This window comes from Callospermophilus lateralis, assembly GCF_048772815.1.
Source record: "Callospermophilus lateralis isolate mCalLat2 chromosome 11 unlocalized genomic scaffold, mCalLat2.hap1 SUPER_11_unloc_1, whole genome shotgun sequence".
NCBI classification, from domain to species: Eukaryota; Metazoa; Chordata; class Mammalia; order Rodentia; family Sciuridae; genus Callospermophilus; species Callospermophilus lateralis.
In genome coordinates, this window is record NW_027510153.1 from 4,176,994 (window position 1) to 4,194,298 (window position 17,305).

Here is a 17,305-nt window from a genome sequence, read left to right on the forward strand (position 1 = left end):
TTGGTATCCATGTTCTCTGCTCTATGAATTGATCCAGAAGATGAAGAAATGGAATCCCCAAGCTTTCCCTGTTAACTCCTAATTTGGGATGATCTGTTTCTTTTTCCATGCATTGGAAAATGAAAATGTAAGGAGTTGGAATAGAAACCAGACTCAAGAAAGAAAAAAAAAAGATAGCAGAGGTGACTGGCAATCTGATGTAGTATGTCTCTTGGGGAGGAGGTGTCTAGATCTGAACGTCAGACTAGGACAAAATGTGAACAGAAACAAGTCTATTTTTTCCCTAGGTCACCATAGGGAACCAATCTAACCTATTTATAAGTGATCTCAGGGGAAATATCTTTAAATAGCTATCTTGTCACCATCCTTTTCATCATCTTCCACAATCGCTTTGGGTCTCTGGTCCCTGAGCAGTCTCACACCTGCAAAACAAAGCACAGAGCTGCAATTAAGTGCCTCGGCTTCAGATATTAGACAACCTTGTAGTGCAGAAACAGGAGCTCAGCAACCTAGAAACATTTAGCATCTGTGCTGAGGGAGAGGGTACTGGGTGGCCTTATTTGGCCTTCCCAAGGTGCTCAATGAGGACACCACTCTGGGTGCAAGGGGATGCAAAGCCTGGGAGTCAGAGACAACTTCACCTTCTTTCTTTGGTTTCTGATCCTAAGCCTGCAGTACTGTAGGATGGAAAACATGGGATTTTGGAGTTTAATTGCACTGGGCTTAGTTCAGCCACCCTCTTAATCTCATTTTACATATGAGAAAATCTAAATTTTCTCATATGTAAAATGAGAACACTACTTCTTATTATAAAGTGTTATTGGGTTAACTAAGGTAAATATAACCCACTTAGCAAAGAATCATACTTGTGAACAAGTAAATGCATTTTTCTTTTTCTTTCTCCCTCCCCCCACCTCCACCCCCCAAGTCAACTGGTCATCCTCATAAAATCAATCTTTGAAATATTTTACCAACAACCAGGGAAAATATTAAGCCAAGGTGCTGCACATGCCATTTCCAAATATTAATCCCAGGAAATGATGAGGGTCACATAGTTTAGAGCAAAAAGGGAAAATAAGAAAAATGTAGTGAGTTTTTCCATATAACTGTATAGCTATAATTTAAAAGGGGCTCTTTATTTTGAGACAACTCTTTGCCTTCTTTGGAGGATTAAAATATCTTTTTCTTTTAAAAAATTTTAGACATGTTAGATGATTGTTTCTTCTCATTCTTACTCAAAAAATAAAATAAAATAAAATAAATAAGTTGCTATCCCTCTGTTGGGCCCCATGGTATTTTGTTCTTAAAGAATTTTCTGGTCTATGAAATTCAGAAGTCTGAATTTCTTTTCTGAGCCCAATTTTCTGGGCTGATTAGCTCAGAAAAGTCCAGCCAAGGATGTCAGAATAGTTCTGCTCACCCTATGAAGGGTCAAGTAGGATCATTTTTTAACAAAGGACAGTGGAATTGTGACTGAGGCCAGTCCTGTCCTCCCATTCCAGCCCCCAGTTGAGTCTTGTACCCTTGCCTTGGATCCCTCTCTCCTTCTTCTCGTAATTAGAGGCTCCAGTCCATGAAGCAGTTCATAAAGATCTAAACTTGAGGGAGAAGCTGAGCACCACAAGAGGCCTTTCTATAGCACTGGACTCCATTCAACAATGGCAAATTAATGAAAACTATGTGGTAATCTTAATGACTATTCATTTGATTTAGTTCCTAGTTTGTTCTGATGGGTTCCTTACCAATTAGCTAATATTTATTGGAGGAGAAAAACAATTTCAAGAGTCTGGCTGGAACTAAAGCTTTTGCATAAATCACGTATGAAACACAGTAGGAGATATTCTCTCTGATACCAGCTACATGGAGGATTGGATTTTTATTTGAATTTAAGATAGCCTAGTAGGGGAATGTAGGTTTAGCTATGTTGAATTCTGAAACTTTTCATCCTTCCTTCCTGGATATGTCTTTATATTAAGCTCCATGTAGGTTGATTCAAAATGGGTGAGAGCCTTTATATTCCCAGGTCTTGGTACGCTTTGTGGTTACTTTGGGTATCCTTGACATAGAGGAAGATGAGAATCTGGGCCAAAAGTTGGGGGGTGGGGAGGTCCTGGGATTTCAAGGATAGGAGAAACCTTCTAAATGATAAAGGCTGATGCTTCCTAAAGTGGAGTGGCCTACCCACAGGAGCACATGAGGTAATTTCAAGTTGAAAGTGAACAACCATGCTAAGCGAAATAAGTCAATCCCCAAAACCAAATGCTGAATATTTTCTCTGAAAGGCGGATGCAAATTTACAATAAGGTGGGAGCTAGAGAAGAATAGAGGTACTTTAGATTAGACAGAGGGGAGTGAAGGGAGGGGAAGGGGTATGGAGGTAGGAGGAATAGTAGAATGAATAGGACATTAATTATATTATGCACATATATGATTCATGATCAGTGTAATTCTACATCATGTACAACCAGAAGAATGAGAGTTATTCTCCATTTATGTATGATGTGTGAAAGTGCATTCTACTGCCATGTATAAATAATTATACCAAATAAAAAAATGATGTGAACCACTGTTTTATACTTGTGTAGCTAAACAGTAATTTTAATGTTTTATAATAAAGTTATATGTTATGATTTGGAGCTTAATTAAATGTCCCCCCTAAGGTCCAGGTATTGAAGGTTTGTTCCCCAGCTTACAGCACTCTTGGGAGGAGATGGAACTTTTAGGAGGTAGGGCCAAGTGGGAGGAAGTTAGGTCATTGTGGGCGTGCCCTTGAAGAGGATATCGGGATGCTGGCCCCTTCCTGTCCTTCTCTCTCTCTTTCTCTTCTCTGCTTCCTGGCCATCATGAGGTGAGTCGCTCTATTGCACCACACCCTTCATGGCATAATATTCTGCTTTTACAGGCCCAAAAGCAGCAGAGTCAAGGACCAAGAACAGAAATCTCTGAAATTGTGAGACAAACTGAATCTTTCCTCCTTTTGTTTTAATTTTCTCAAGTACTTTGTCAAAGTAACAAAAAGCTAACATAGGAGCTCATCAAAATCTTGACTTCATGGATATTATTGTTCAGGATGAGCTTTAAATCAGGAATATATATATATATGTTACCACTGCATTGTTGTTCTTGATGCTTTGGTGATTTGAAAATGACCTGGCTATGAGATGCACTGGTCTGGTTTGACTTCTTCCTGATGCTCTGTTCTCTTGGGGGAAGCAGAGCTGTGTCATTGAAGGAAGGTATACTCTAGAGCCAGACAGCTTTGAATTTGGTGATCATTCAACACCAGCTCAAATAACCTATGTAAATCTTAGTTGATTCCCCTGTATAATTGGAGAAAAATTGTGTATTTCCCACAGGATGTGATGCCTCACAATAGAGAGTTAGGCCTGCGCTTGTTCATGCTGTAGTAAGACCTCATGTAAACATTGCTAGACTATTTCCACATTGTAGGAAACACTAGGCAAATACATCCATATTCCCTGGAGGTTCTCAGAGGGCAGTCAACCCTCTGGTACAAGACTTGGGATGTAGCAGGGATTCAGCAAACCTCAGTTCCTCCCTCTCTCTTTAGAGAAGAATTTAGGGAAGTTGACTGCTTGTAAGACTTTGGTGTGTTTTAAGACCAAAGCTGTGAGTCCTGGGTCTCTGAGGGGAAATCAGCCTTGCAGTGAGCTATTTTTGAGCAGGATCCCATGTACAGTACCATCTACAACTGATCATCCACATTATAGACATGTACCTCTGACCTATAGGAGCCAAAGAGAAGGCACCCCCTTGTCCTAACTAACCATCTTAGAAAATATGTTATTACAAGCAAGACAGAGGAGGTGTCACTTTCAAAGGACAAGCCAGTCCCTTTCCTTTGTATTTTAATGTCTGGTTCCCCTAGACTGCCAGATGTTCACAGTTTATGGACCAGTTTTCCATCAGGTTCCTCTTTCATGCTTCTAGCCAAGCTATGCTTGGCTCCATTTGCTACAGACCCCAACTCAAGACTTCCTTCTCTCTTAAGCAATACTTGGTTACCTGGTCCTGACCAATCACCAGCACTCCCTGCCATGAAATCATCAAGATGGGGGTCCTGGCAGACTGTGGACCAAGTTGGGAGCAAGCCTGGAGTTGGCAAGGGAGCCTGAGATACCCTATTGAGGGGCTATTCTGGCAGTTGGAGCCTGTCAAATGAGCTCATTAACCTAGGAGAAGGACGGTGGTTAGCAAGAGACTTAGAAGGGAGATTGAATCCATGTCCAGTGTTCCCTTGCCAAGGGCTAATGAGAGGAGATGTCTCCAGGGTGCATTTGTCTGTGAGTTCCTCCCGACACCCTCATTAGAATCAACATGAGTTTTTCTGCACATCTGCCGAAGGCGCTATCCTTATCAGCTTAACTAGCATTTTGATTACTGCCAAATCTTTAGATACAAAAAGGCTCTTCAAAAACAGAGTACTTCAGCTAATATGCTAATAAAAGCTAGAATCATACAACAATATCTATAATTGCACATACTTAAATGTAAACATTTGCTGACTCAAAAATTTCCATAATGAGTGTCGAGGCTATGGCCATACAGCACCCCTCCAACCCTTACACATGCTGCAGTATTTGATAAACATTTTTGTTTCAATGGGGAAGCTGTTGATTGGGGATTTAGGTAGTGGCATATAGGCAACATCCATTGCCAAGAGATCAGAGTTCAATCAATTAGGAAGTTCCCTGAATCAGCAGGTTTGCACGAAGTAGGAGAATTCTCATCTTCAGATATTGTTTGACCTATCTCAAAGAATATAAGATTAAACAGAAAATGAAGAGGAACTAACATTTATTGAGGACTTTCAATATGCCAAAAGCTCTGCTAAGTGCTTTGACATTTTATTTAAAAGTGTTCTAAGTGCTTTGAGATAGCCGTTATAGCCCCCCTTTTAGGAATGGATGAAATAAAAAAAGTTCTTAGTTGTGTTCATTTTTCAGAGCTTTGAAGGTACTAAGGAGAAGAAAATAAAATCTAGAGTTTTCTTGCCTTCAAAGCCCATGCAAAATTTTATGTAGTCAGATGGCTCCCTGCATGTAAGTATTTTTTTTCTTTCTACTAACTCTGTGGAAGTAAAATAAACACAAGAATGGGTAGAAAATAATCAGTCTCTTTCAGGTACTGCAGAATCATGATTGACAGGTAGAATTTCAAATCAGAAGATAATTATGGAGCACTGCTATATAGAAAGGATTGGACTGGCTGATATCAAGGTCAACACCAGAAACATGAGGTGATTGAATCACAACCCAGTCCTCATGAATTCAGCAAACAAGTTGTTGATGTAGGTCAATTTACATAACAGGTATAATAACAGTAATGAGAACAAAAGACCATACTAACAACAATGGCAGAGTCTTGGGTATTTGCATGCCCATGTCCAGTAGAGAGTTAGTTTGGAAAAGAAAAAGCCATCTTGGACTTGAAAAAATGGGTTAACAGAGGCTTTGAGTTGGCTGAGGTCACTGGGACCTGGAAAATATATGTCAGTTTGAGGGTCAGTAAATTTGGGAATGCAGCATGGCTGAGCAGGAGTAGACTTTCCCACCCATCCTTAGTCCATTTCTCCTGAGAATTGTCTATATGCGCCACACTACCTTGCCTCACTCTGTCCCTTATTTGCAAATGAGAAAGCATGTGTTATAATCTGTGTCTTTCTTTCCTTCTCATTTGATTTAAGGACAGAAATATTTAACAGAGGCAAAAAAAGAAAAAAAAACCAAGAAAATCAATTTAAGTCATACACAATTCTAAAGTAGAATTTCCCATATTGCAGCAAAACCTATAGAATGAGTAGACTAATAGGAAACAGGAAAAAAAATCATGGCAATGGATCAGAGTTTGCTCATCTGGGTTACATAAGTCAAAATAATTACTTTGATGCAAGACTTATCAGATATTTTATTATTGCATCAACGAATGCAGCTCTACCATGGAAATATCACCATGTAACAACTCCTTCTTCCTTTGGTTAAGTGTTGGAATGGATAAATTGTAACTATTGGCTATTATTCTTAAGTCATTTACACCAAGGTCTCTGTACTCCTTTTCCAATAGCAAATCTACTGTGAAAAAAGAAAGGATTTTGCCCCTGGCTTGCTCTCCATGTTAGAGGCTGGAGAGTGGCTTCTTCCTTCAAGTCCTGCATGAGGTAGGAGAGTTGTGCTCAGCAACCTCTGTTGACTGAAGTAAAAGACAAATGAGGGAAGGAAGAGGCTAATGCAGATCCTGCCCAGGCAAGTGATACAAGGAGTCATGGGAACCATCCTTCTCTCTGAGTGAGTTATCTCGTGGTTTACAATTTGCCTACCTGTGAGTGAGTTTTGGAAAATGTGTGTTAATTCTGCTCCAGGACCAAATATTTAGTTATTATAATCCCCTACCTAGAATATACACACGGGGAAGACAAAAACTTTTTTTAAGTTTTGTTTTCTAATGTATGTCTAGCACTCCCAACAGTGCCTAGCGCATAGTAGGTTCTCAATAAATACTGAGGGAGTAAAGGCTGAAGACTTTGCCATTTGTGGTCACTTGAACTCATCACTTTGGCTCAAATACTCTTCGCCCAGTTATTCCCATGGTACTCTCCCACACTCCCCATTCAGGTCTCTGTTTCAATGTCCCCTCATGAGAGAAGTCTTCCCTGCATCCCTACTCAGGAAGCAGTCTCTAGCTCTCTCCCTCTTTCCATACCCACCTTTACTTTTCTTCCTAGCATTTATCCCTAGGAGAGATTCTATTGTCTGTTTGTACGATTATGATTATGATTAATATTTTGATACCAGGGATTGAATCCAGGGACACTTTACCACTGAGCCACATCCCCAGCCCTTTTTATTTTTTATTTAGAGATAGGGCTTCATTAGGTTCATCAGGCTGGCTTTGAACTCCTGCCTCAGCCTCCCAAGGATTATAGACATGCACTATGGTGTCTGGCTAACTCTATGATGATTGACTTTCTTGCAGTATTAGTGCCTAGAACACAGCAAGGATTTAATAAATATTCATTAAAATACTGAGGGTTGTTTGAGGATTAGACTTCTGCCTGTTCTAAACTTCTTGTGTTATCATTATAATTTATTATGTTAAAAGATTACATGTAGTCAGAGCTCAGAAAGGCTGTTTACTAGAAATGGGTGTGGATATAAGTGTGTGTGTGGGGTGGGGTTGGGGAGAAATACTGCTAAACATGACCAGGTGGGGTCACATACATTTTGATATACAAGTAAGTAGGTAAGTGGTGAAGAAGGAAGGATGGATGAAAGGAAAAAAGAGTTGGAGGGGCTGGGGATGTGGCTAGAGTGGTGGTGCACTCGCCTGGCATGCCTGCGGCCCGGGTTCGATCCTCAGCACCACATACAAAGAAAGATGTTGTGTCCACCGAAAACTAAAAAATAAATATTAAAATTCTCTCTCTCTCTCTCCCCATCTCTCACTCTCTCTTAAAAAAAAAAAGAGTTGGAAAGAGAGGATGAGTGGGATGAAAGGAAGGGAAGGACAGAGAACACAAATTTCATGGAACTTGGGACTCGTCCCTCTAGCTTGCCTGAATATCTAAAGGCCCTGACCTCTTTTGTCATGGTGTCTTTTTCTGAGATGTCTTTTTCCTACTTTATTAAATTAAATAATGGAATGCTGGGTGTGGTGGTGAACACTGGTAATTCCAAGAGATTGAGGCAAGAGGATGGAGAGTTCAAAACCAGCCTCAGGAAAAGTGAGGTGCTAAGCAACTCAGTGAGACCCAGTCTCTAAATAAAATAAGAAACAAGGGCTGGGGATGAGGCTCAGTGGTCGATTGCCCCTGAGTTCAATCCCCAGTACCCCCTCAAAAAAAATTAAACAATGGAAAACTCTTAATAACAATCAAATCTTATCTCCTTCCAAAAGTGGAACTTCTGCATTCATATGATGCTAGAAGTCCAAACCACCCCATAGTATAGTAAAAACCTGGTTAAAGCCGGAGAGGCTTGGATTTGAACTCCAGCTGTTCTACCTAGTAGTGTTTAACCTTGATTGATTCACTTATTTATCTGGTCATTCTATCATTAGTCGAACCAGTTAATCAGCCATCCTTCTATCCATCCTTCCATCTATCCATCTCATCCAGGTAAGACTTTAAACTGACAAGTGAATTAGATTGTCTCTCTGTTTCTCTTCTATAAAGGGAGGTAAAAGCTACTCTGTTACATTACTCAGTAAACGTTTTAAAATCCATGATACAAGCCATATCTAACATTTTGTGGGTTCTCAGTAAATATCAGTACATCTCCCACTTGCAATTCTCCATACAAAACCATCTGCATCTCTCTCTCTCTCTCTCTCTCTCTCTCTCTCTCTCTCTCTCTCTCTCTGTCACACACACACACACACACACACACACACACACACACACACAGTCTCACACTCTAATCATCATGAGTGTACACATTTTATTTCCTAACTTGCATATAAAGTTCTCAGGGACAAGAACTATACCTCATACAGAGTCTCCCTTATAGCCTGGATTATAAACACAGATCAGTAAGGTTTTCTATTGCATACATAATAAGATAGCTATCAATATTTCTGCATTTCTCTTTCTTTCCTCCCTTTCTCTCTCTCCTATTTTGAGAACTTGGTCAATGAGTCCATGTGACTTGGGAGGATCAGCCATCAGTTACTGGACACACGATCAACTTGAGATGGGGAAAGGTATTTCACCAGTTCTCAAGGACCCACTGACATTTCTGTTTCACTGGCTCAGTGAATTTGACCAGCTCTGCTGAAGCAGGAGTAATCTCCAAGCCTTTGGCATCTCCAGGTCATCCCCCAGGGAACTGCCAATGAAGATAAATCTGAGAGGCAGCAGTAAATGTGACTCCTCCCTAGAGCACTTGGGCAAGACCGAGCTTGCTGGGCAAGGACAAAGGCCATGTCCTGGCACCTCCAGATGGTCAGGCTCCCGATCCATTCCCACCACCTCCTGCTCTTTTACCTGCTGCATAGGGGGGCACGTGCAAGGCAGGTGTGTCTTATCTCCTTGGCCTTTTCTGTTCCAGGTCAGAGTTATGAAGAGCTAGGTTTATTTTGCCCTTAGGATGTCTGTCCTGAGCATCATATCTTTTAAGTAGATGTTCTGAAATCACACCTGCATGAATAGGGGAACAGAGAGACAGAAGCAGGGTCAAGTGAACATATCCCATATAGAAGGGTTGTGCATAAACACAGCACATACACCTGGTGAAGGTAGTCAAGGTTGCTTTCCCAAACTTATTTTAATAAATGAAGTTTTCTTAGTGTAAGAATAATACTTACACAGACTGCACTAGGAACATCCTCTATACAAAGGGGTTTGCATGCCTGATTTCATTTTAGCCTCATAAATCCCTGAGGGATTTAGTATTACCACCACCATGATCTACCTAAGATGATAGGTGAGATAAAGAAAGGACTCAATTTATTCCATTTTCTAGGTGTTGCACGGGGATTGAGCCTGGATTTTTTTTTTTCTCCAAAGCTCATCTTCCTTAGCCGGGGGGTCATTTTCAGTTCTGCAAGTTCTGTGCCTCACACTTCCACCCTTAGACCTTAATTATTGCCCTACCTCACCTATTTGCCTTCTCACCTCTGTTCTGCAGGTGAAAATTTTCTCCATCATTTAATAATGCTCTAAAAATCAGAACTCACTACCCAGACCCAGTTTCCCTGGTTCTTAATTAGAACTTCCATTTTGATGTTCCTTCCTTTTCCTTTACTAACAGTGCTGGAAATCGAACCCAGGGTCTCAGGCATCCTAGGCAAGTGCTCTACAATGGAGTTCCATCCCAGCCTGTGATGTTTCTTCTTACTACAGATTTCAGGTGTGTCTGGACTGTTATTTCTTACACATATGAAAGTTCCTTCATAGAAATATGTTTCATTTATTTTGTACCCCCTCAAAGTATGTTGTGAATAGAAATGACATTAAGGAAATGACCAAGAGTGAAGGAAAAAGAGACCAAGCAAATAAAGTTTTTGAGCATAAGGGAGTGTCACATGTCACATCTAAGGTCTCATAGAGAGACATGTTAGTTGTTCATCAAACTGCTCCATGTTTTTCCTGGGCATGGAGCGGATTATATTTCCAGCCTCCTTTGTAGTCAGGTATGTCCTGTGATTGACCCACATTCATCTCCCCACTAATCCTCCTTTCTGATGCCTTATGCCTGCTGGATGTTGATGAGCATGATGGCTTTGGAAGTTTGTGGTGGCTTTATTCACTGTCTGTTGATAATATCAGAGCCCATCAGCTGGACCCCCGATGACTGGAGCAGAGCATGACTTTCTGTCCCCAAAGTCCACTCTCAGTGAGTGAAAAATACTGTATTCTAAATATAGTTCTGTTTTAATCCACTATTATTTTATTTAAATACCCAATATTTAAAGAGAAATGTGTTAGGACCAACATGGTCCAGTGGAGGTGGTTCCCCTTCACAGCTGTGGGAGGTGGCTGCGCTGTCCGTTACCTGGTATAAAAGGCGGGATGTGCAGGGCGGGTGTATCTTTCCTCCTTGGTTGTTTTTGGTCTGACTCAACATTCAGGTTTGTCTGTGTGTTCTTCCCCTTTCTTGGCTTCTTTTTGAGATCACAGTCCTTAATGAACTGTTCTGAAAGATCATCTGCTTTTGACAGGATATGAAGCAAAAAAAAAAAAAAAAGAAGAAGAAGAATATAACATGAGTAAGGGTTAGTCCCACACTGGGAGCAGAGGTCATTTGTTCTGAAAAAGAAAAATGTTTATTATTTTTGCCTCTTCCACAGAGAACTTGAGTAGACTTACAGAATGGTCTACTCAAGTACAGACTAGAATAGAGAGAAATGAAAACTGGAATTCTGTGAAACCCCCAATTAAGAGAATTTGAAAAGCAAGACAAAGAAGAACTTCAAAATATGGTTGGGGAGATCTCAGCATGGGTTTACATGGGTTTCTGACTGGGTAGGCTTCCTGTACTAATGCTCAATTTCCTTTGCCCAAGGCTTGCTCTCTTTAGACACCGCAAGGGTCAGCATGGAATCTGCAGCTCCCTTGATCTTGGGAAGTTTCCCTGGGGTGCTCAGTAAATTCCCGACTCTCTTTCGCTTTTGGGACAGCCTTGTCCTCCTGATGGTTCACACGGGGGTTCCACCACTCATCTTTCTTTTCCCTGGCCTGGCAGATCTCCTATTTCCCATCCTAGCCCCAGCCCTTTTGTCTTCTTCTGCATCTCTTTCTTTTTCTCAGTCCCCTCAGGACCTCAGGAGAGCCTTTGGAGTCCAGCAGCTACCTCACTTCATCAGATCATCACTCGTGGCCCCTGAAGGTTGTTACTGCTCGCCTTCATCCTTCTGTCACCAGCCCTCATTCACTGCTCCCAATGATTAATCTGTTTCTCTATTCGCATCTTCCCAGACATTAGGGAGTAGATGCTTTCATGCAATTTTATTCTTAATGGCCTCTCCCTTCAATAAGTGCATGTTGAATGAGAATCAGCCATGCCACGTCCAAGTCCTAACTTTCTCATTTGTCAATTGTGGGAGCGTGGCCTTAATTTGTAGAAACTTTAATAGACTCTCAATACTTAACGCAAGGACAATATTAAATCAGTGTGTGAATGTGTGTGTGTGTGTGTGTGTTTGCTCATGTTAGCAAAGCATCTGATACATTTGATATATTCCACATGTTTTAATAAAATGTTCCCTCTGCCAGGGCTCAGCCCCTAAATTTCCACCAGGCCCAGAGGAAGGCCCCCTCTTCGTCAGTCTTTCCATGCAAACCCCAGTCCTGTGTGTCCTTTCTCATTTTCTGAATAGTCACAGAATTTTTGCTCAGGTAACACCTTCAAAGTTGTTAAAGGTGACAAATGATGAAGCCTGAGCGTGAATCAGCAGGAAGCCTCTTCTGGCCTTAGAAATGAAGATGAAGATGGGTGAGGAATTTACTGATGTAGTTTTGATTTGTTCAGGTCTTCTCTTCCCTTTTTTAATGATAGCATCTTGTCTTTCATCTCCTTAGCAGCAATAATTAAATGTTTGCTGAATATATGTTTGAATGAATGGACTCCAACATGTTTAGCGTAAGGAGACATTCTGTTAGGATTCAAAGAAGCCAATTCCACAAAAACAACCAGGTTATTTGTCCTCTCTGGAAACTCTGAGCCATGACCTGAATGCAGTCTGGCTAGATCTACAAATGTGAAGGAACATGGGGGACATTCAGAGGTTAACTGGATCTTTCAGATCCCTGCCTCTCCCTCCCTCTCCTCTTTCCCTCTTTCCCCTCCTCTTTTTCTCTTTCCTTCTCTGTTTCTTTTTTTCAGTAAAATATTCAGGTAAATTTCTTGGAAACATTGAAAATTAAATAGGTCAAATCTCTTCATTTTAGTTTATGGATCTGGACATTTGTGGATCTGTCATTTGTTCATTTATAAAATTAATGTTTATTAAAGCTCCTAGTGTATTCCAGGCCCTGCTAGAGTCTAGGAATAAAAAGGACAGGTAGATTGCTCTTGCCTTCAAGTTTTATGGTTTATTGAGCAAACAATGGAAACAACTATTTCTAAAACAATTATCCTTTGTTTTAGAAAATTCAATATGCCTGAGGAAACCACCATCACTTGGTAACTGTACATTAGTATGCCTGTATTATCAAAAGGTCAGTATACATAACCCCCAAATCAAATAACATTATTTTCCTCAGTCACATGCATAATAATAAACATTTACTTTACCTAAAAGATTTTGATAATTTCATTCAATCATCTCCATTTAATAAACATTTATTGAAGTCAAACTATGTATGAGGCATCGGATTATACGAAGTTTATATATACAATAAAAAGGCTGTAAAGAAGCCTTTACTGAGTATCACTTATGTTCTAGGTGATTCCATGTCATTCCAGCACACAAGATTGGCCAGCAGTTTTTCTGATTCATCTCTGCCTGTACTTTCCTGGTTGTTTAATTCCAAAAGAAGCCTACCAAAACAGTGTACTATTAATCCCCAATTTGCAGATAAGGAAAATGAGGTTCAAAATGTCAAATAAAAGGCAGAAGGAGGCACTGATGGCAGGTTATGGGATCAGAATTAAACCTGGGCTCTTGGAATTGTGAGTCTTCATATGCCTGGTTAAAAGAGCAGTTCTTAAAACATGTTCTCCCACAGCACAGTTAATTTCTCCCATATTGTACATACCATAGGTAGGAATGAATGAATTACTGAATGAATGAATGTTGCCTAGAATGGGTGTTGCCCAGCTGTGGGGTCTCTGGGGGTGCAGCCTGGCAATGTACCTGTCAGGGGTGTGGGCCACCATTTGACCCTAAGGCACTACTCTGCACAAGTACATAGAGCAAGACATTTGCTTCAGTTTATACTTTAACTTCAATTGCATTTTTCCCCACTTTTGGAGAAATTCTGAACATAAAATATCTTGATGGCAAATGGGGAGTGGGAAGAGGAGGGGGGAGTCATAACCGGGTGAGGCATAAACAAAGGCTATAAATATGCAAAAGGCCCATCCATCAAAAGTCTGAGTGTCTCATTGTTAGAGATGGGTAGAGGCAGAAATGTTTCTGGTATTTTCATTACAAAGGTTATGCAAAAAGTCAGTTCTGGAAAGGAAACAGATTGACAATAAAACAGAAAAAGGCTATTTAAAATTCTGTCTTGATAGGCAAAGAGAGATATTTGAAATATTTTATTGGCACTGCACATGGGGTGTAAGTGTGCCAGGAAATACTGGAAACAACCTCTACTGCCACATCCCATTTATTGCCTCAAAAATGCCTTGCCTGGGACTCTAAACAGACCCACAAAAGAGGACAATGCTTCCTCTTTCTCTCTCTCTTTAACTCTAATGAACCTGTCCCCAGTGCTTCAGCTAATATTTCATGGCAGACCCCACAGACCCATGGCTATTTGCCCATCCAGCTGGTGTTGGCTGTCACCAGAAGGCACAGTCTATCAGGTTTCAGGGGCCTCTTTTCTGACTTGCCTGCAAGCTGTACGGCAGAGACACCCCTTTCTGACTTCCATGAGTGACATTCGCAGTGGAGCACTTACCCAAGTGTCTGTAACGAGGGTCTAGTTTGTCTAGTCTGTCTTCTGAGAGCTCCAGGGGCTGCATTTGCTCAGTGGACATCATCAAAGGAGAGTGGGTGTGCTTCTTATACTACAGGTGTGTAAGAAACAGTCCGTAAGGGTGCCTTTGGCTCATCCACTCATTCACTCATAAAATAAATATATTTTTTGAGCACTAACTATTATTTCCCAACTCAATCTTATTTTTTAAGACTGCTTCTTATACTTAGGTATGAAACTTTAAGCCCAAATAAGATGGATCATACACCCACCCATGGAGGCACACAGATTTATTTGCTAAATGTCATATATCAAATGTTCAGTATTTTTCCTCTTTCAGAGATATTTTAAGAGTTTCAGAATAAATACCTAGACCGATTCTGAGTTAGAAATGAGTTAGCTCAGAGTTATAGAAAATCTTTTTTTTAATTTTAAATTTATTTATTCATTCTAATTTGTCATACTTGACAGCAGAATGCATTTCAATTCATAGTACATATATAAGCACAATTTTTCATGTCACTGGTTGTTCAGAGTCACACTATTTTGTGTCTTCATATATGTACTTAGGGTAATAATTTCCATCTCATTGTACCATCTCTCCTAACCCCTCTCTTCCCCTCCCTCCCCATTGCCCTATCTAAAGTTCCTCCATTCCTCCCATGCTCCCCCCACATCCCCATTATGGATTAGCATCCACATATCAGAGTAGAAAATCTTGATTGAACTTCACCTGTATTTTGTCAGCTGAATCCTGCAAAATAGGATTATGTCTGTTTCACAGATGAAGAAACTGAGGCTCACAAAGTATACCTAATTTACTTAGTCATGCATCTATTAAATTACCAAGCCTAGATCCAAATCAAGTTCTACAGACTTCACTAGACACATCTCTTAAAAACAAAGTGAATTATTGAATCCAAATTTAACCAGGCTTCTAGTTTTCTACCATTCTATCTCATAACTATTAAGTAATGAGAATGCTTCCCAGTCCATATTATGAGGGTGGTTGAGTTGTGCCAGGAGAATATTTAGGCCTCAGATGGATCTTCACTATATTCTCCCTAGGGATTCCTGACATGAGAGCAAGTCTCTCTGCCTCCCCTTATCCTCCATCTTTCCTGAACCACAAATCCATTTGAACTTCCAGAGCCATTAGATATAGTCATTGCCCAGGAGGAGTGAAAATCCAGAATGGACATGTGTCAGGTCTGAATGAAAAATGCATTAGCTGAGATTTATAGGAAATCTTCATTAGAGACTGTTCAAATTCTGTTTCTTAAGTTCCTTTCTGAGGTTCTCTGATAATTAGCACTCAGGTCCTACAATAGCAAGAATGGTGGGGGAGGAACAAATAAGATTAAATTGGCTCAGCTGATCTTCTTCTCTTGAGATTTTCTGGACCTGTGGTGTGCAGAGGAACACAAAGACCAATTGTGCTAACATTTCAAGGCCATAGAATAAGTTCAACTCAGTTGTCTTCTGAGGAATTAGCCATTGTTCTCAGGAAAGGCTGGAGGGCCTCTCCCCCTGTGAGCTGAGATCATTGCATAGCAGATGGAGCCATTAACTGATCACTTGAGCCTGGCTTTTAGTGTCACTCTGGGCAGACTGATTGTATGTGACTTCAGCAGAAATCAATGCCGACCATTGTTCTTAATGTATATATAGACATGGCCAACTCCCCGGGACCATAAAGAAGTGTGCTGTTATCTCGGGTAGCCCCTACCTCCATCTTTAATGATAAGAGCTATGGGAAACCACTTAGAAGGGGGCTCTATGCTGAGGTCTCAAGGAAAAGTTACAGCCTCAGATGGGGAACTTTGCACCTAAATAACCCATCTTTCTCTTCTCTGGGAAGTCATGGGTCCAGTCATAGCCGTTGTACAGAAAATCACCCCAGGGAAGATTTGACGCAAATAGTTATGCACTCATGGTCAAAACCATCATTTGATCTTGGAGTTCTGGTCTTATCTGGTGATTGTTCTTTTTCTTCTCCCCAACTTAAGGTAGCTCTTCTTCATGCTTGGGTCACAAGGCTGCCCCCAAGTGTCCAATAGCTGATTATTTAATTTGAACACAGGCTTTCAAGTCAATAAACCTAGGTTAAATGTCAGATCAGTTAGTAACTAAAAAGCTATGTGACTTTGATGAAGTTGCTAAATATTAATGATGAGGTGAGGGTAAATGGCGCCCCAGCCCAATATAGTCATTTTTACCCTCTCTCCCTGGAAGCTATGATGAAAATTGCAAGACTAGCTTCTTTGTTATTCCCCTATAGACTGACACTCAGGGACATATGGGCCCTCTCTTCTCTGCCCCTCCCCCCCCCCCGCACAATTGCCATTTTTACTCAGTTTTCTTATTTGCAAAACAGAAATAATAACTGCCTCATAGAGTTCCTATGTAGTTCACTGCTTAGCACATTGTACTCGCTCTTCAAGAGATGATAGCTCTTATCATGTGCCATTTTCTACACCTCACTAGATAGCTTTGTATGTGGAAAATTCTAAGAAACAATTGAACCTTTTGTTTTCAACAATTCAAATGCAGTTTCATCCCAACAAAGCAGCCCTGACAGCACCAGAGCAGAGAGGGAAGAACCTGCCCCAGGTTGATCAGTTCCACCATTAGAGGGCCCCGGACATGCTAGGGCAGCTAGAGATTCCTCATGAGACTGACAGGGGCTACCTCTGCAAGGAGGCTGTATCATCCATGGGGAAAACAAACACTGTTTTAAATCAGTGGGAACAAGCAGGACTATTTGCAAGAGGGGTTGAGAGAGGATTTCCAGATTTGAAATTCAAAAATATTTTCTATCACAAAAATTTCTCATGTTTGGTGGAACCCATTCTGCCCATGGGGTTATGTCATTGTGACCTTCCTCTCAGAAACTCCATAAAGAACAAGTACTTGGAGGGCAGAGCTATTTGAAAGTGTACCCTCTTATTGATCATTGCACAGTATTTGCCTGTTGAATGTCAGTTTGAGGCCACCACCTGCTCCACTCCCCACTTGCCTTCTCAGAGAGAAGGGTGCTCTTTATGAGCAAACCATTGTAAGACCTGAGCCTATTTCTTGTTCTAAGAAAGAGGATATTCCTAATTCCAGCTCTCGACTCTTCCCTGCTTTCCTCTTTGATTCATTCTCCCCTCCAAGCAGGCATCATACAGGGACCTGCCCTAGTCACATGATCCAGGG

General features: G+C 40.8%; 1 pseudogene; it reads right to left on the reverse strand.

Annotated features, from left to right (window-relative positions):
• Positions 1 to 342: 342 nt before the first annotated feature.
• Positions 343 to 14,168, reverse strand: LOC143385975 (protein phosphatase 1 regulatory subunit 17-like; annotated as a pseudogene).
• Positions 14,169 to 17,305: the final 3,137 nt, after the last annotated feature.